Here is a 21020-nt window from a genome sequence, read left to right as displayed (position 1 = left end):
ACACTCCACTCTCTCGCGACTGGGGAAGCACTCAGTGTTCACGCAAAGGTGGAGCTCCTAGTGGGGGTCCACAGACCAGGGGAGGGAGCTGCCCAGGGAGCCGCCCAGTTCCCAATTGTTCCACAGCGGCTAGGCTGTGGACCCTGACAATGGCGGCTGCCCGCCCGCAGATCGCTGGCACTGGGGGCGAATGTTCAGGGTCTGGCAGGGGCCAGAGGAGCCAGGGATTGAGGGAGCCCAGCCGCCCACGTAAAGGAGACAGTTCAGCGTCCCCCAGGTGTCTTTCGCTGCAGCCTAGCACAAACCCTCTCCCAGTTGCAGTCCGCCCACAGAGCTCTGGGGTCCAAAATGCCTCCTGCTATTGACTCCTCTCCACAGAGCCCCACGTCTCCCACTGTGATTCTGCACCGACTTTAGGCAGATCCCTAATTGAGTGGGTGTGTAGGTCAGTGGGGAAACAAGCCGCTTTTCTGTGGGGCTGAACCTACCTCACTCGCTGGTGAGGCGGGTACAGCCATCCCATGCTCCCCTCTCTATTGTCCGTCCTGCACTCTCCAGATTTTCACGATCTGATTTCCCGTTCACCTCAGTCTTTTCTTGCTCTCTGTGTCCCACGCTGATTCTCCATGGGTTCACACCACTGTTCTTGTTGGGGAGCGATCCTCTAACGTGGCAGACTGAGATCCATGCCTTCCTCTCCAGGTGCACGAATCCAGGAGGTCACCACCACTCCGCCATCTCTCCTCCGACCAGTGTTTATTTTTGATATGCAAGTAACTATTTCTTTGTATTGATAAGAATTGGGGGAATGAGGGAACTTATATACCAAAAATGGTTGAGTTTTTCTTTCTCATGAAGAAGCCTTGGAATCTTGCTCTACAGAGAAATCATCTAGGGTGTGTGACACCGGCAAGATGACAGAGAGGCAGTTCTCTTATACCCCATAGAAGCACCAATTTGCATAACCACCCATGGGTGAGAATATCTTTGTGGAAGTCAGCTGAGAGGTTCAGCACACTGGTGGAGCAAAAAAATCTGAGAGTGGATACACTGAAGAAGGTAAGAAGAGCAGTTTGATTTTACCCATGTCACTCCTCCCCAAAGTAGCATAGCTTGGTGTCAAAAGAGGCTCCCTTGGCCCACAGTTTCTCCCATGGGGGAAAATGAGAGCAAAGTGAGAGCTTGGGTTACTCAGCCTTGCAGGATGCTGCCCAATAATCTCACTTCATCTTGCCGTACCCATAACACCAAGGGTTTCTGCATGGCTGAATCATCTAGGGACAGCTAGGAACAGGGAAAAGGAACAGGAACTCACAGCAACTGGCATGCAGTTCTCAGCATCCAGCCACAGATCTGGTTAACTGGCTCGTGGACTCTACCAAGAGACCTACCTGAAAATCCTTCAAGACAGCTTTCCCACATACCCTCCCAACAAGCTGTTGTGTGCTGCTATTAATAGAACTGCATTCCCCTCCCCCCACATCAGTGGCACCTCATGCATGTTGCATGGCCTATGCAAGCTCTCACAGACAGCACATGGATCTTAACAGCAGGTGCATATCTTAGCAGCCACCTCACCTCTACTGGTTTGTGAGAAGGCACACAGCCTTAAACGTTTTAGGGCACTGCCCTAGGGAAAATAAACGAGGGTTTCAGCACCAGGCCTGGTTTTGCAGGATTAAAAGAAAGTACACAATACTAAGACTTCCCCGGTAAGAGGGAACAAGAGGAGTGGAGCAGATGCATCAATAGTAAAAGTCTGAGAAACCCTCAGAAGCTCTACCTGGGCTCACTGGTGAAGGTTTATCCCTTGAAGGCAGTCAGTAAAGACTGGAGGAATTGACTGCTTCATCATATGTAACAACAGCAACACAAGTCTTCAAGGAACATGAAGATTCAAGGAAATACAGTACCACTAAAGAAACGAAATAAAGCTCCACTGGCTAGACCAAAAGAAATCGAGATCTATAAAGGGACTGATGATAAATCCAAAATAATCATTTTAAAGAAGCTCAGTGAGCTACAAGAGAGCACAAATAGTGAAATGAAATTAGGGAAAAACAATGCTTGAACAAAATTAGGAGTTCAACAAAGAGATAGAAACCATAAGAAAAAACCAAACAAATTCTAGAGCTGTATAATAAAAGTTTGAACTGGAAAATTCAAGGAAGAGCTGCAACAGCAGACTCAATCAAGCAGAAGAATCAGTGAACTCAAAGAGAACTCATTTGAAATTACCCAGTCAGAAGAAAAAAAAGAAAAAAGAGTGAAAAAGATGAAAAAAGCATACAGGACTTATGGGACACCATCAGGTGGGACAATATATACGTTATGGAGTACCCAGAAATAGCAGAGAAAGGTAAAAACTTTTTAAAAGATACAATGACAGAAAATTCCCAAATATGAAGAAGGAAATAAGCATCCAGGTACATGAAGCCCGAAGAACTCCAAATAGGTTGAGTGTAAGTAGGTCTTCACTAAGGCACATTAAAATCAAATTATCAAAATTCAAAGACAAAGAGAATTTTGAAAGCAAAAAGGGAAAGGTGACTTGTTACATACAAGGAACTCTTGGTAAGACTGACAGCAGATTTCTCAGTAGAAACGTTACAGACTAGAAATGGGATGGTATATTCAAAGTGTTGAAAGAAAAAAACCTGCCAACCAAAAACATTCCTGACAAAGCTATCCTTCAGAAATAAGGGAGAGATAAAGACTTTTGCAGACAAACAAAAGCTGAGGTCTAGTTTTTCACTCGTAAGGCAGTTACAAGAAATGCTAAAGGAAGTTCTTCAAGTTGAAATGAAAGGATACTATTACAATCATGAAAACATATGAAGGTGTAAGGCTCAGTGATAAAGATAAATATATAGTCAAATTAGAAAATTCTAATGCTGTAATGTTGCAGAAGTAACCAAAAGAGAGCAGGGTGGCTATCTGTCATAAAAAATAATGTCTCTAGAAAATGGTAAAGGAGTCAGTTCATCAAGAGGAGATATAACATTTGTAAATTTATATGCATTCAATTTTGGAGCACCTAAAAATAGCAAATATTAACAGAGTCAAAGGGAAAAGTAGACAACAATTTAATAATAGTAGGGGACTTCAATACTCCACTTTCAACAATAGATAGATCATCTAGACAGAAAATCAATAAGGAATGGTAGACTTGAACAAATGGATCTAACAGACGTACAGAACATTTCCATCCATTAGCAGCAAAATACCCATTCTTCATTCTTCTCAAGTACACTTGGAACATTGTCAAGGATAGATCATATGTAGGTCACAAAACAAATCTTAAACAATTTAAGAAGATTGAAATCATATCAAGTATCCTCTGACCACAAATGTATAAAAGTATTAATAGAAACAGGAGGAAAACGGGAAAATTCACATATATGTGAAAGGTAAGCAGTACACTGCTGGACAACCAAAGGCTCAAGAAGAACTCAAAAGGGAAGTCAAAAAATATCTTGAGACAAACAAAAGTGGTAACACAACATACAAAAATGTAGGTGAAGCAGCATTTCTAACAGGGAAGTTTATAGCAATAAATGTCCTACATTAAGAATAAAGAAAGATCACAAATAAACGGCCTAATTTTAGACCTCAGGAAACTAGATACAGTGGTGAAGGCTGAAGGTTTTTCCTCTACTATCAGGAACAAGACCAGGATGCCCACTCTCACCACTTCTATTTCACACAGTCCCTGAAGTCCTAGCCAGAGCAATAAGGCCAAAAAAAAATCCAGATCAGAAATAGAGAAGAAAAACTGTCTCTCTTTGAAAACAATCAACAAAACAAGTCATCTGACTTGATCTTATGTAAAGAAAACCCTAAAGACTCTACCTACCAAAAAAAATTGTTAGATCTAATACATGAATTGAGTTTGCAGGATACAGTATCAGTTGTGTTCCTATCACTAACAACAAACTATCTAAAAAAAATTAAGAAAACAATTCCAGTTATGGTAACATCAAAAAGAATAAAATACTTAGGTATAAATTTAACCAAGAAGGTAAAAGAGCTCTATACTGACAGCTATGAAAAGCTGATGAAAGAAATTGAAGATGACACAAATAGATGGAAAAGTGTCCTCTGTTCATGCATTGGAAGAATTCATATTGTTAAAATATCTATACTACCCAAAGCAATCTATAAGTTCAATGCAATCTCTATGAAAATTCCATGGCATTTTCTCACAGAAATAAAAAATTCCAAAATTCATGTGGAAGCAAAAAAAGCCGCAAGTAGTCAAAGCAACGCTGGGCAACAAGAAGAAAGCTGGAGGCATCACACTTCCTGATTTTAAATTATATTACAAAGCTACAGTAATCAAAACAGAATATTAATGGCATAAAAACAGGCACATATACAATGGAATAGAAACAAGAGCCCAAAAATAAACCCACACATATACAGTTAACTAATTTTTAATAAGGGCACCAGGAATACACAATGGGGAAAGGATTCTGTTCAAAAAACGGTGTTAGGAAAACTGGATATCCACAAGAAAAAGAATGAAATTGGACCTGTATACTACATCATACACAAAAATCAACTGAAAATGATTTAAAAAGAAAAAGAAAACGTAATACCTGAAACCATAACACTCCTAGAAGATAACATGGGGTAAAATCTCCCTGAAACTGGTCTTGGCAATGATTATTTGGATATGGCGCCAAAAGCACAGGCAACAAAAGCAAAAATAAACAAGTGGGACTACACCAAACTAAAAAACCTTCCGCACAGCAAAGTAAACAATCAATAAAATTAAAAGGTGCAACCTATGGATTGGAAGAAAATATTTGCAAACCATATATCTGATAAAGGGTTAATATCCAAAATACACAAGGAGTTTGTACAAGTGGATAGCAAAAATCAGAAATTAACCTGATTTAAAAATGGGCAAAGGACCTGGAGAAGCATTTCTTGAAAGAAGATATACAAATGGCAGTAGGTATATGAAAAAATGCTCAACATCACTAGTCATCAGGAAAATGCAAGCCAAAACCTTAATGAGATAATTACCTTATAGATATTAAGATGACTATTATCAAAAAGACAAGGGATAACAAGTGTTTGTAAGGATATGAAGAAAAGGGAACACTTGTATATTCGTGAAAATGTAAATTGGTACAGCTGTTACGGGAAATAGCATGGAAGCCTCTCAAAAACTTAAAATTAGAACTATCATATGATCCAGCAATCCTACTTCAGGGTGTATATCTAAAGGAAATGAAATCTGTCCCCAAGAGATATTTGCACTTCCATGTTTGTTAAAGCATTATTCACAATAGTCAGGATATGGAAACAATCTAAATGTCCATCAACAGATGAATAGATAAAGAAATTGTGGCATATACATACAAGGGAATATTATTCATCTTTTAAATAAAAGGAAATCCTGTCATTTGTGATAACATGGATAGACTTAGATTGCATTAGGCTAAGTGAAATAAGCCAGTCACAGAAGGACAAATACTGTGTAATCTTACTTATGTACGGAATCTAAAAAAGTTGAACTTATAGAAGCAGAGAATAGAATGGTGGTTGCCAGGGCTGGGAAGAGGGGGAAATGGGGAGGTGATGGCTAAAGGGTACAAAGTTTCATTTATACAAGATAAGTAAATTCTGGCGATCATACAGCATAGTGCCTGTGTGTATAGTTAACCATCTAAAATTTGCTAGGAGGATAGGTTTTATGTCAAGTGTTCTCACCACACACACACACACATACACACACACAATCGATAATAATAATAATAGTAAAGTGGGTGGGTGGGAACTTTGGGAAGTCATGGATGTGTTTCTGGCCTTGGTGGTGATGGTTTCTCAGGTATATACTTATCCTGAAACTCATTGAGATGCATACATTAAAATTGTGCATCTTCTTATATTAATATATCAATCATACCTCAATAAAGAGTATTGTTTAAAAAAAGAAAGCATCTAATGTAATCAAATGGATTTTCTGTGTTGGATATAATTTCATAGAAATTCAGATATTACTTAAAAATTGGTGGAGTGATGGGCCGGGGCATCAGTGGTTTGATTTTTACATACAAACCTACTTAGTGCTTTAGCTTCTGAACAGGTACAAAGGATTTGAGTCATTATTTTTATTTGACTCACAATGTGTCTCTGTCCGATCTGCAAGTAGAACTTCAAGCTCAGTTTTGTAGAAACCAAATGACTGTTTATATTTGAAGGCAGGGAATAGAAAGAGATAGATTCCAAATTAGTGTATCCAGAACACATAGAAACTTATGACTTTCACAAAGTCAAGGATAGATAACTTCCTCCAGCATTTAAAATTATGAATACTTTTAGGTCTTGGCCAGTCATTCTCATAAAGAATGAAAAATAATTCATCTTCCAAGCTAGTTAGTGTATAAAGAAAGCCATATCATCAGTTTCCTCAAGAAAGAGCCAATGTTTCATTAATAGTATCCTATTACCTCAGATTCTAGAACAACTAAAGATAGGCAGATTATAGTCTCTGTTTCTCTCAGAGAATACATAGACTAAAGTTTTATCCACTTAAAGCTTTTATTCTCTTAAAACCATCTTCTACACTGGATTGAAATACAATTTTACAAGAGAAAGAGCTCACAATTTCTAACTGAGGAATGATTATGGATAGAAAGAGCTCATAATTTTAATTTTCAAAAGGGATTGGGGAAAGAAGGTGATACTATGGAAAGAATATTGATATAGGAGATGAGAGACCCAAGTTTTAATCTTGATTCTGTTATTAACTAGCTGTGTGAACTTGGATCAATCACTTTACACCTTTAAATCCCAGTTGCTTTCTCTCTAAACTGATGGAATTAGATTAGATGACCTGATCTCTAATGTATATGATTCTGAAAGGAAGGGAGGGATATCTTTCATTGAAATGATAAAGACGTTTTTATCTAGTAAGAAAAAAGTCAGAAGAAAATAAAGTGAGTTATTTGAGTATTCTAGATCTAACTTCTATTAACTTGCAAGTAAGCATCCATAAAGCCCTTGCATTCTCTGCGCTTTGCAAAATTCTTTCCTTTATAATAGATGGAGGTAGAAGGATCAAAGAGAAGTATACTTTTGTTCACTGAAGGCTTTGGCACATACATCAGCTTCTGTTGGTGTGACATCGCTGGCCACTTTGTCCTATCCTGCTAGTCTGGAAATTCATAGCTAACTTAGGGATTTTATAAAGCATTTGCACTCTCCATTCTTTATCAATCACTGACAGACTCATTGTTTTATAATGTACTTCTCAGCAAGCTGTTTGCGACTCATCGCCTGCCTTGCTTTATAGTCTATAAATATTTAATTCTTTAATAAACTGCTTATATGTAATATAAAATGACTGATGCTATTCTCTCTCCCCTCTTTTAATAGTGCTACTATTTGCAAAACAATTCTTATTTTTTTCTAAATAGCAATATGTTTCATAAATGTTTGACTTTCCTTTTTCTAAGTAGCAATTTATTCTGGGAGGTTGGTAGAATGACAGGCAGGAAAATAGCCCCTTGCTTCTGGGAGTACAATATAATTCCTTCCTCATCTCACCCCTACCAAGCTGCAAATTGATGAGGTAAAGAAGATGGACTTTGGAATTGTGGCAGAGAGCAATCACCTGTCTCTCTACAGACCTGGTGTGCAAAACAGCCTTTAAATCTCTAGACTAAATGTTTACAATGAGCAAATATGGTTCCCTCCTTGCTCTAACATCCTTTGTCTAGAGAAGACATAAAAGATAGTCAGGGATAGTATACCAACACCTTAGTGTTCCTATCTTCTTTAAAATTATGTACTTTATTTTTGAATGTTGGCTGATTTGATTTCTGTGTTGTGAAATGATTTTTTAATATTTAATGACTCATTTTTAAAATTGGATAAGGCAGACGTTTACTGAGCCCTTATAGTGTGTCCTGCGCAGTTGTTAGGATGTTTTCAAGCAAGCTACCGTTATTTTTTCATGATATTTCAATATAATTTGTGAAACCCTACACATTGTGAACTCCCTTGGGAGGGCAGGGAGTAAGAATTGGAGAATCCAGAAGAAATAACATTTCTTCAGTGCTACAATTAACCAGGTACATTTGATCTTGGAAAAAGCATGGGGAGAGTGTGGGTAGAACATTTGTTTACAAGTTAAAAAGTCTTGATTTATATGCTACTTCCATTTCTATTAGCTATTAATTTAAGTTTATCACCTAGTGTTTGTTATCTATAATATGAGCATAGAAATTACACAGTTTATATAAACACCTGGCATATATAGGCATACCTTGTTTTATTGTATGTTGCTTTATTGTGCTTACAGATTGTGTTTTTTTACAAATTGAAAGTTTGTGGCAACTGTTTGTCAAGCAAGTGTGTTGGTGACGTTTTTCCAATAGCATGTGCTAACTTTGTGTCACATTTTGGTAATTCTCAAAATATTTCAAACTTTTTCTTTATTATTATATCTATTATGGTGATCTGTAATCAGTGATCCTTAATTTTACTCTTGTAATTGTTTGGGGGCACTGTAAACCATGTCTAAATAAGATGGCAAACTTAATTGATAAATATTGCATATGTTCTTACTGCTCCACCCACTGGCCATTCCCCTATATCTTTCCCTTTCCTCAGGCCTCCCTATTCCTTGAGACCCAACAATATTGATATTAGGCCAATCAATAACCCTACAATGGCCTCTAAGTGCTCACATGAAAGGAAGAGTCACACATCTCTTACTTTAAATTAAAAACTAGAAATGATTAAGCTTAGTGAGGAAGGCATGTCAAAAGCCAAGATAGCTCAAAAACTAGACCTCTTGCTCCAAACACTTGGCCAAGTTGTGAGTGCAAAGGAAAAGATCTTGAAGGAAATTAAAACTGCTATTCCAGTGAACACATGAATAATAATAAAACAAACCAACCTTGTTGCTGATACGGAGACAGTTTTATTGGTCTGGATAGGTCAAACTAGCCATAACATTCCCTTAAGCCAAAGCCTAATCCAGAATAAGGCCCTAACTCTGTTCAATTCTTTGAAGGCTGAGAGAGGTAAGGAAGCTGCAAAAGAAAAATTTGAAGCTAGCAGAGGTTGATTCATAAGGTTTAAGGAAAGAAGCCATTTCCATAACATAAAAGTGCAAGGTGAAACAGCAAATGCTGATGTAGAAACTGCAGCAAGTTATCCAGAAGATCTAGCTAAGATCATTGATAAAGGTGGCTACACTAAACAACAGGTTTTCCATGTAGACAAAACATCCTTTTATTGGAAGAAGATGCCATCTAGGACTTTCATAGCTAGAGAGAAGTCAGTGCCTGGTTTCCAAGCTTCAAAGAACAGGCTGACTCTCTTGTTAGGGACTAATGCAGCTGATGACTTTAAGTTGAAGCCAATGCTTATTTGCCATTCCAAAAATCCTGAGGCCCTTAAGAATTATGCTAAATCTACTCTACTTATGCTCTATAAATGGCACAACAAAGCCTGGATGACAGCACATCTGTTTATTGCATGGTTTACTGAATATTTTAAGCTCACTGTTGAGACCTCCTGCTCAGAAAAAAAAAGATACATTTCAAAATATTACTGCTTATTGACAATGCACCTGGTCATCCAAGAGCTCTGATGTGATATACAAGAAGATTAATGTTTTTTTCATGCCTGCTAATGCAGCATCCTTTCTGCAGCCCATGGATCAAGGAGTCATTTCAACTTCTAAGTCTTATTATGTAGGAAACACATTTTGTAAGGTTATAACTGCCATAGGTAATGATTCCTCTGACAGATCTGGGCAAAATAAATTCAAACCCCTCTAGAAAGTATTCACCATTCTAGATGCCATTAAGAACATTTGTGACTCATGGTAGTAAGAGGTCAAAATATCAATATGAACAGGAGTTGGAAGTTGTTTCCAACCCTCTTGGATGACTTTGAGGAGTTCAAAACTTCAGTGGAAGAAGTAACTATAGATGTGGCAGCAGAAATAGCAAGAGAACTAGAATTATAAGTGAAACCTGAGAATGGGACTGAATTGCTACAATCTCATGACAAAACTTGAATGGATGAGGAGTTGCTTCTTATGAATGAGCAAAGAAAGTGATTTCTTGAGATGGAATCTGGTCCACCCTGAGATGGTATCTGCTGTGAACATCATTGAAATGACTACAAATGTTTTAGGATATTACATAAATTGAGTTGATAAAGCAGTGGCAGGGTGTGAGAGAATTGACTCCAATTTTGAAAGAAATTCTACTGTGGGCAAAATGCTCTCAAATAATATCACATTCTATAGAGAAATCTTTTGTGAAAGAAAGAGTCAATCAGTATGGCAAACTTCATTGTTGTCTTATTTTAAGAAATTGTCACAGCCACCCCAACCTTCCGCATCCACCACCTGATCAGTCAGCAGCCATCAACCTCAAGGTGAGACCTTCCACCCGCAAAAAGATTATGAATCACTGAAGGCTCAGATGATCATTAGCATTTTTTAGCAACAAAGTATTTTGAATTTAGGCATGTACATTATTTTAGACATAATGCTGTTGTATACTTAATAGACTACAATATAGTATAAACATAACATTTATTAAATGCGCTGGAAAACCAGAAAATTCATGTGACTCACTTACTGTGGTATTTGCTTTATTGCAGTTGTCTGGAACCAAACGTGCAGTATCTGAATAGGCTTTCAAATAATATTAATTTTCTATCTAAATGTTCTACTCTATCTAAAGAACAACAAGATAAAATCAGTGAATGTTGTTAATGTAAAGATGGTATTAATTTATGTAAGTAGGCCATATAATTTCAGTTATTTATGTAATAATAGTGATGTTTACTTTAAACAATAAATACTTTAAATTGAGGCTCCTTGGTTAACCGATAGCACACATTTGTGAGGAGATTCATTAGGGTCTTTTATTCTGGAGCAGAGAGGGGTTTTTTTAATGCCAAACTGTTCAGGTCAATCTTTTATCCTTGTTCTTATAATCTATATGCTCAGTAAGTGAGCTAATTTTCTTATACAAGTTAAAGTATTCCAGCCTCATGTTCCCTCCACCCTGCCCTACTTTATATGATTTTATTCCTTATTTCACATATATTGTTCCATTTTCTTTCATTCAACATTCACATTAGAAATATGCTTCCATTTTACTCTTCTTAAAACAAAATTGCTAGTGATGTCTTTAGTATAACTTTCTGCCTTGTTTAAACATCATAAACTTAAACCAGCTCAGATGTATCCTAGGGTTTTCCTAATGAGTTCCATTTCCCCGCGTTGTGCTGTCTCATTTGCTCCTGAAACGTACTTCTACCTCTACCTTTCTCTCTCTTCCTGACTTGATCTATGATATAAGATTAGTCATTATCTCATATCTAATTATTTACTTTATATATTAAGTTTTATTGAAATATTATGAAGGTTAATGAAAAAGAATAGAACAGCTTAGTAATAGTAACATTATTGTCGTGATGATATTGATTGAGTTCTTACTATATACTAGGTATTCCTTCAGGATATGTAAATTTTTTTTCATTTAATCTCACTTTTCAGGGTCAGAATTCCCAATTCACAGATGAGGAAAATGATGCACAGACAAGTTAAAGAGCTTGTTCAAAGTCACATAGCTAATAAGTAAATAAAACTAGAATTCTAACATAGGTCCTGTTGATTCCAAAGTCTGTGCTTTGCCATGTAGCCTTTTGAGAAGCTCAGCAAAAATGTGTTGTTTTTTATTATAACATGATAGGCATGGTTTCTATCTCCATTTTAAAAGTGTCACTATTCATAGAAAAAAAATTAGTATCAGTTCCTGTTCTTATGATGCCTTTCTTTTAAAAGAAACAGTATTTGTGAAAGTGCTTTGTACATTGTAAAGTCCTAGACAAATGTAAGGTATAATTATAGTAATGCTAATGAGTTTGAAGCACATTTATTATAACCCTGTTAATAGTTGTGGCATTTTTATCCCAAATACAGGTATGTCTTGCTCTGTGTGATAAAAGGTTTCCTGAAAAATTGTAATTAATTTTATAAAAATTTTTAAACATAATACTATTTTAAATGCACAAAGGAGCTTATTAATTCTAGTTGAAGCCTATAACAAAGTAAAGAGTTGGTTTGTAATGTGACTAATTCCCTAATTATCTGTTTGAATCTTAAATTTTTTAGTATTAAAGTTTTTAAAGGGTAGCATTCTTAAATAATGTTGACTGACACCCATAATCTCTTGAAATATTGCCAAAAAGACATCATGTGAAAGCTTCCAACTTATTTTTGATGCCAGGAATCATCATAATTAGAGCTATACATTACAGAATCCCTAGGCCTATGTTAATCCAAAACCCGAGCTATTATTCCTTCACACTGATGTCCACTAAAATATGGGCAACCAGACACATTTCATTAGAAAAAAATTTAAGTGCCCATCTATAAATCAGTTCATATATTTTATGTGTGCATTAAACTCATATTGCACAATAGTCAAATTTGGAAGATATCACGAGAAGCCATATGATATTTTTCTATTCTCATCTGTGTTCAGATAAGGTAACATCTGATTTTATTAAACAGTATTTTTTATGTTTTTAAAAAAGACCAGTGTAAGCTTTTAAATCTTCTTTGGTAATTCTTAATATAGGACATCCTTTCCTTCATGAAACTAAATTCCTTATACTGCATTCTTTAAGTATATTAGCCATTTATTTTAACCTTCTGAAAAACACTATTTCTGTTTCATGCAAAGTTATGAAATACATGCATTATGTATGTGTCTATCTGCACATTGTAATAATTTGTTAAAAGCCATGTGTTAATCCCAAAGTTGGCAGTTTGTTTGCAGTCTCTTCCATGAGGTTACATTCCTGGCTATAGACATACCACATTCATTAGTGACACTATAATGTCAATGGGGGAAGAATTTGATGGAAACATGATAGAAAATATCTGAGTAAGCATAAAAATAGGGATCAAAAGTAATCACTTAAGGGGGCAGTCGAAAGAAAAATTTAAAAAAAAGTAATCGCTTAATATGGATATTCTATTATACAATTTTCTTGGTCATACAGGTAGTATATTTCTAGGAATCCTGAGTGAGATGCTTAAAGTATAATAGTACAAATTCAGTATATAATGATCATGTGGTGTCAGCTATTTAAATGCATTCTCAAAGTCTCATTCTGCTAAAACTTTAATTTCTGATAGATTTTGGGTTTGCCTTGCTAATAGTCTGCATCCTCAGTAGATGAAAGAAATCATAGAAAAACTAATTATATGAATCTAATTTTGATTGACAGATAAACACTTCTTAAAGAGGTAGAAAAAAATGGAAAACTTAAAAAAATTAGTCATTTAATCTTAAAGCTAACATAGCCAGGACAGAAGAATATTGGACATAATATGAAATATACCCTATCGGTTACCAGTCCAATAAGTTAGCCCCTAGCCATATGTGACTATTTAAATTTAATTAATTTAAATTAATGGACATAATCTCTAAAATGGAAGATAGTCAAGAAAAATGGAGGCCCTCCAAAATAACACTAAAATTGCACCTAATACATATCACATTGCGTTGTAATTGGCTCATTGCCTGTGTTGCAACCAATCAGTCCAAAGCAGGAGTGTGTGTGTCTGCTTCACTGTGTCTCGTACATAGTAGGTATGTTGGTAGGAACAGAATAAATTGTCAGGAAAGAAGGGAGGGGAAATGTGAAGAAGAGCAATATGATTTCATAGGGATCACTCTGGTTAAATTTAGGTAATAAGTGATTATATATAAAAGATATATGGAAGGGCATATAAGTGCAAGAATTCAGGAGTTGTTTCTAGAGAAAAGTAAAAGGGAGAGACTTGCTGCAGGATTTTGATGTTCTGTTAAGAGATTACTAAAAGAGAGATGAGGGAGAGAGAAAATTACTCTTCAAATCCTTTTTCTCTGTCTTCTCTGTCAAACAGAGTGACCTTCAAGAAAAGAATGGACAAAACTAACATTGCTTAGTGGGGATTGTACTCGTAAGATTAGGAATGGAGATTAAAAGGGAACAACTAATCATTGTAATTTAATTCTCCTATCCCAGGTATATTGCTTTCAAAGGTACTATGAGAATTTGCAATTGAGCCTGAGGAACTATATCTGCCGTTGAACTTACAGAATCAGACTATTTTTGAGAAAATATGCAGTTTGGGAGAGGTGCCAAAAGCCTGAATAACAGGAAAAATTATTCCCAATTTTCAAAAACATCAAGTTGTGCTTTTAAAATCAATTATTTAAAAGTTACTTTTGTAAACACTTAGAAAAGGAAATTTTCATCACTAGGAATAAGTACAGATTCACAAAGAACAAATGTCATCACTTCCTTTTTTGATGACATTATTTCAGAGAGATTTTATAATAAGAGTATATCTCATAATTTCAGTTTGCCTTGCCCATAATGAGAGGCTAAGAAGCTGATCAGAAATCTGCTGGAAACGCAGTGGAGGTTTCAGCAATCTCACAGTGCTGGGAAGACAAAAATTGGAGGTCAGGGTCTGTCAGGGAAATGGGACCTAGAAGAAGAGGTAAACCAGATGCAATCCGAGCCTTACAAAGACTATAATCTAGCTTCAAATTAATTCACTCTTTAAGTGGATTGAGGTAATCTGCCCTTGTTTGCCTTGGTGCCTCCCACATGATAGGGTAAATTTTCTTCAAAGGAGGAGAGTACCTTCCAGAGTCTCTAAAATTTTTTGTACACAATATCTGGCATCCATTCAGTACTTCTCAAGTAATAGCAAGACACAGGACCAAAAGAAAAAAAAAAAGGGCAGACAGTAGAAATAGATCCACAGTGAACCACATGTTGGAGTTACCAATTATAGCTCTTAAATAACTCAAAAATGATAATATTTTACAAAAGAACTACAGTTTACAGAAGAAGAATTATATGAATATTCAAGAACTGAAAAATATATGTAGTAACTGAAATTAAGGCATCTATAAATAGGTTTAACCGCAGACTGGAAACAGATGAAGAGGGAATTGTTGAACTGTAAGACAGATAAGTAAAAAAAAATATTAAAGCCAAAGCATGAAAAGATAAAAGGCTGGAAAATAAGCTGGGTGCAGTGGCCCACAACTGTAGTCCTGGCATTTTGGGAGGTAGAAGTGAGAGGATTGCTTGAGGCCAGGAGCTTGAGACCACCATCTCTACAAAAAAACTTTTAAAATAGCCAGGTGTGGTGACACATGATTGTAGTCCTAGCTACTCAGGCGGCTGAGGCAGAAGGATTCCTTGAGCCCAGGAGTTCAAGGCAGAAGTGAGCTATGACCACCACACCCCAACCTGGGTGACAGAGTGAGACCCTATCTCTTAAAAAATAAAGGCTGGAAAATAAACAGCATAAAATATATGTGAGGTATATTGAAAATGTCTACATTTCCCCTACAGGGAAGAGAAAGATTGCAGTAGAAGTAATGTTCAAACAGATAAGCACTAAGAATTTCCAAAAGGGAGAAAAAATATCAAGACACAGAAATTTCAAGCAGGGTAAATACAAAGAAAATCATACCTAGGAACATCGGTAAAACTGCTGAAGATGAAAGATGAAGAGAAAAATCTTAAGGGAAAAAAAGACATTACTTCAGAGAAGCAACAGTCTGACTGACGGCCGACTTCTCAACAGAAATGATGAATTTCAAAAGACAATTGAATTACATCTTTTAAACTCTGAAAGAAAATAACTGCCAGTCTAGGATTCTGTACTCGGTGAAAATATCCTTCAAGACTGAAGATGACACAGCTTTATAGATAAACAAAACAGAAAATTTTTCAGCAAGAGACCTGACCTAAAAGAAACATCAAAGGGAGTTATTTAGGTGGAAGAAAAGTGACCTCAGAAGGAAACATGAAAATGGAAGAATGAACAAAGAGCAGTGCACAAGGTATATATGTGGTTGAGTCTGAATGACTCTTGACTGCATAATAGAGAAATGAAAATATCTTGTGAGGTTTAAAATGTGAAGAATAAAATACATGTCAACAATAACACAAAACATGGGAGGAGGTAAACAAAATGATACCAATCTAAGGTTGTAGGACTGCCTGGGAAGTGAGAAAAGTACTAACCTATAATAGACTGTAGTAAGTCAGGAATGCATTATAATGTTTAGGATAACACTTAATAGTAAAACAACATATTACTATGAAGCTAATAGAGAAAAAATGGAACAAGAAAAATACTTGATTAATCATAAGTAATACAAAAATAGAACTGAAAAAACATAACTCAGCAGGAATAGGAAACAGATAATAAGGTGATATGTATATAATTCAAAATACATAAGTAATTACATTAAATGTAAATTGACTCAATTCTGTTAAAAAACAAAAGTTGACAGAACGGATAAAAGATAAAATCCAACTAGAAAACAGGGTACAGAAAACTTGAAAGCAACAAAATAGAAAACATAGTTATCAAATATAACTTAGTTAAATGTAGAATACTGCATCTAATAATGGCAAGATACATTGTTTCCAAGTGGACATTTACCAAAATTGCCATAAAGCAAGTCTCAAAACAGTGAAAAGATTAAAATCCTTCAGAGTACACTACAACCAAACAGATCAAGACAGCAATAACAAAAAGCTAAAAGTCAGTAACACTAAGATAACTAAAAATTATGTGAATCCCAAAAGATTTGGAATTTAAGCCATATACTTCTAAATAACCTATAGGCCAAAGAGGAAATTATGGTAAAAATCAGAAAGTATTTTGAATCAGATGATAATAAAAATATGACATATGAAAACCTGGGAGTTGTATCTAAGGCTGTCCTTAAAGTAAAATTTATGGCCTGTACATGTTTGTTTAAAAAGAAAAAGAGGCTGAAAATCAATGATATCACTACATTCTCAAGAAATTATAATGGAAAATGAAACTCAAGGAAAGAAGGAAAAAAAATAAGAGAAATTAACTAGATAGAAATCAAATGTGTAACAGAAAATCAACAGTAGCAGAACAGGAGTGCATTCATGTCAAATGCACATGAAATTTCAAGAAGATAGACTGTATGTTGGGACATACACATCTCAAATTGAAATTATACAGAATATATTCCCTTTACGCAGTGGTATTAAATTAGAAATTAAAAATTGAACAAGATACTTTTAAATAACATGTGTCGAAGAAAAAATGACAAGGGAAAATTTTTTTAAACTCCACTAAATGATAATGAATACACAACCTATAAAAATGTGTGTGGGATGCAAATAAAGCAGTTGTTAGAGGATAATATAGTACTTTACACATCTATATTACTATAGAAAGGAAGAAAAGTGTAAAATTAATTATCTAATATTCTGTCTTGTGAATCTAAAAGAAAGAAGAGCACATTAAACCCCAAGTAAACAGAAGAAAGTAAATTATAAAAGTAATAGTATAAATAAAAAGAAAATCAACAGCCAGAAGTTGATTCTTCATAAAAGATTAATAAAATTGATTCTAGGGCCACGCATGGTTGCTCATGCCTGTAATCCTAGCACTTTGGGAGGCCAAGGCAGGAGGATCGCTTGATCCCAGGAGTTTGAGGTTATAGTGAGCTATGATGATGCAACTGCACTCTAGCCCAGGCAACAGAGCAAGGCCCTTAATCAATCAATCAAACAAAATAAAATAGATTTTAAAAGACTTATCAAGAAAAAAACCACAAATCACCAATATCACAAATGAAGAAGGAACATCTAACAGACTAAAAAAGATAATAGGATATTATGAACAACTTTATTCCAATCAATTTGATAACTAAGATGAAATATACAAATTCCTTGAAAATCACAGCTTACCAAAATGAACACAAGAAATTAAGAATCTGAATAGTCTTAGATCATTTTTTAAAAATTGAATTTATAATTGAAAATTGCTCAGAAAGAAATCTCAAGGCCTCATAGCTTCGCCAGTGAATTCTATCCGACCTTTAAGGACAAAATAATAGCAATCTTACAAAAACTTTTTCACAGTATAGAGGAGAGAGACACTCTCCAACTCATTCTATGATGCCAGTAATACTTTGATAATAATACCAAAGTCATTACAAAAAAATTATAGACCAGTATCTCTCATACGCATGGATTCAGAAATCCTTAATAAAATGTTAAAAAGTCAAATATTTCAATATATGAAAAGATTAATACATCATGATCAAGTGGAGTTTGTCCCAAGATTGCCAGATTGGTTTAACATATGAAAATCAGTCATTGTAATTCACTATGCTAATAGCTTTAAGCTGTTACTTGTTTCAACAGAGGCAGAAAATGCATTTGGCAAAATTTAATGACCACTAGGAATAGAAGGAAACCTCTTCCACATAATAAAGGCATAATTCTTAGTGATGAAAAACTGAATTCTTTCTCCTCTATGATCTGGAACAAGCCTCTGAGATTGGAAACAAAGTAAGAATGTTCACTATCACCACTCACCATTTCTATTCAACATTGTACTAGATGTCCTCACCAATGAGATAAGGCAAGTTAAAGAAAAAGAAATAATCAGCATGATTACTAGAAACGAAGACATTAAGCTGTCAATTCATGAATGAATTTATTGTGTTTGCAGGAAATTCTAAGGAATCTTTTTTAAAAACTGCCATTTTGTAAAAAGTAGGAGAGAAAATATATTAATATCTTATTGAGATCTGGGCATAATAAATAAATATCTGGAAGGATGAATAAGAAACCAGTAACAGTGATTATTTATTTGGGGGTGGGATTAGGAACTCATAGGTAGAAGAGGGGAAGGATGGAGACTTTTTCACATCTATATTATTTAAATTATTGATATTCGAACATACTTAATACATTACCTATTCAAAGGCATAACTTATTTTTAGAAAAGACTGAAAGTTGGCATTGTCTCATCATTGTGGTTAAGTAATGAGCACGTTTCACTTCCCATAGCCCTCCATACCAACCATGATAGAGCTCTCTTATCAGACTATAGATGTCATACAACATGATCATAATTTCAGAATTATACATACATATTTAAAAGAACCCTTTCATGATTCTGTTATGCACTAATATGACCTTTAGACTACAGATCATTCTCAGTCTATTCACCATAGATACCTATTAAATGCTTTTGCACTAAACCTTTTACCTGCATCACTAGTAGTAAAAGTAAAGATTGAGTGTTATTTCCTTTTCCTTATTTCCCTCAAATACTAACCGACACACCAAAATACTAATACAGTAATAAAATCTAATATTTATATAGTGCCTGTTATGTGCAGACACTGTGCTAAATTCTTTCCATATATTGTTTCAAAATTTAGCAGGCATAATACTGGCAGCAAAGATGGAAAGGATAAAAGGTTAAAGGTCTGAATAATTCAGATTAAATAGCCATTCACCAAATAATCATAGATTCAATGTATTCTATAATTTGGTATATTGTAACAAGAGTTGAGAATTGTGTAACAGTTGAAAATTGGGGGGAGGTTAAAAGAGATTTATAAATGGAAGTTTTGGAGATTATGGGTGAAGAGCAGCAGACTTTAGAACATGCTTATAATTAGAGACACCAGTTCCAGGTAACATAGTGCCATTAAGTAGAGATTTGTGCAGTGTACAGATCAGATCAAAACTGTCTTTAGGTAATTATGAAAGTAATTTGAACTATGTCCACCTGACCAAGAAAAGTGATAAAATCTCTCTTTTTTTTCTGACTGCTGCTGCTTTATTTGGTTTTTTGTTAATCCTTTGAGGCTATGAGTAATAGTCCAAATATTTTATCAGTTCTGAATCCACCCAATAGGCTTATTCATTATTTGTCCATCTCTATTCATTGTAAACATGCACTAATCCACACTGGTAATTTCAACATTCTGAAAATGTTAGACAACCACAGTAATCATCACCCTGAGAATTAACCAGCATAAATATTATCAGCCCTTCTTAAGCACCCGAACGATTCCATCTGCTCTTTAGCAACATGTACTATGATAGCACCAAGAATTCCGTCTTTCACAAATACCTGGGCCAGGAGATACTCTACTGCATCCCCAAATTAGCAGTAGTTGTGCTTTTTGGCTTCTGAGCTGTAAACAGCTGGGGGGACAGGGGAGGGACAGACACCAAGTTGCCGCTGCTTTCCTCGGCCTCAGAACTAGAAGGGCCTGTCTCAGTGTTCATCTTGGAAAACCCTGATAGCTCCCTACATCAGGAGCCCACATCTGAGACTAATACAGCAAAGATTGTTTCTGAAAATCTCCTGTGCTACAAAATGTCATGCAGTGGCTCTGAATATACTCCTCTTCACGTATTTTCTCTTGTCTCCTCCCTTCCATATCCGTGCCCTTGCTTAGTTCCAGTTTCCATTAGAGATGCTATTTGGGCAGCAGATTTCACAGACTGGATCTATCTCAATGCTGCCATGCAAAGAAAACACATCTGTCTGACTCTTCATTTAAAATAAGGGAAAAAATTGAAATAGCAAAATGCTGTAGTTGCTCTGAGCTATTTCCTAATGAACCTGTTTGTCCCATGAGCTGTAGTGAGGAGATTCTCCTCAGTGAGAATTCTTTATGCATATTAATATTATGCATGTTTTCCATGTGACTCCTTCTGACTTGCCCTCACCCATCCTCTGAATTCATTTAAATAAAAATAATTTATGTGGACATTCCTTCAGTCAGGATTTTCTCCTCCCTCTCTTAAAGACATATTTGGTTGACGCTTTGCATCCAAACCAAATAGTTATGCTTTTGTATATCATTAGGGCTTTATAAAGAACAACAGCGACATCTGCATGTGCCACAGCGCCAAGGAGATAGGAAAAATACCAAAAACAAAACTCCGTATTGGCTTGGAGGCTGTCTGGCTCTCTGTCTCCCTAGCAGCCCCTGCCACCACCATAGATAGGGGTAATTGTACAGTGTAATCACATCATGCCTCATCTGAATATTCATAGCAGAGACAAAGCTTTGGAGGATAAGGGGGGAGGAGGGATAATTTAAATATAAAACAGCGTCTCATTTCCAAATCAAGTT

At 35.6% G+C, this 21020-nt stretch overlaps 1 long non-coding RNA gene across 1 annotated transcript in view; it reads right to left on the bottom strand.

Annotated features, from left to right (window-relative positions):
- The window catches only part of LOC123625003, a 75275-nt gene extending 54559 nt beyond the window's left edge, over nucleotides 1–20716 (bottom strand). The window contains exons 1-2 of the long non-coding RNA XR_006730332.1: nucleotides 20022–20716; nucleotides 1482–1492 (exon numbers count right to left, since the gene is read on the bottom strand). This is a non-coding gene — a long non-coding RNA (uncharacterized LOC123625003). The remainder of the gene's footprint in view (nucleotides 1–1481; nucleotides 1493–20021) is intronic.
- Between the last annotated feature and the right edge of the window lie 304 nt (nucleotides 20717–21020).

This window comes from Lemur catta, chromosome 20 (assembly GCF_020740605.2).
Source record: "Lemur catta isolate mLemCat1 chromosome 20, mLemCat1.pri, whole genome shotgun sequence".
NCBI classification, from domain to species: domain Eukaryota; kingdom Metazoa; phylum Chordata; class Mammalia; order Primates; family Lemuridae; genus Lemur; species Lemur catta.
Note: the sequence above shows the minus strand (reverse complement) of the source record. Positions and strands in the feature narration are given on the sequence as shown.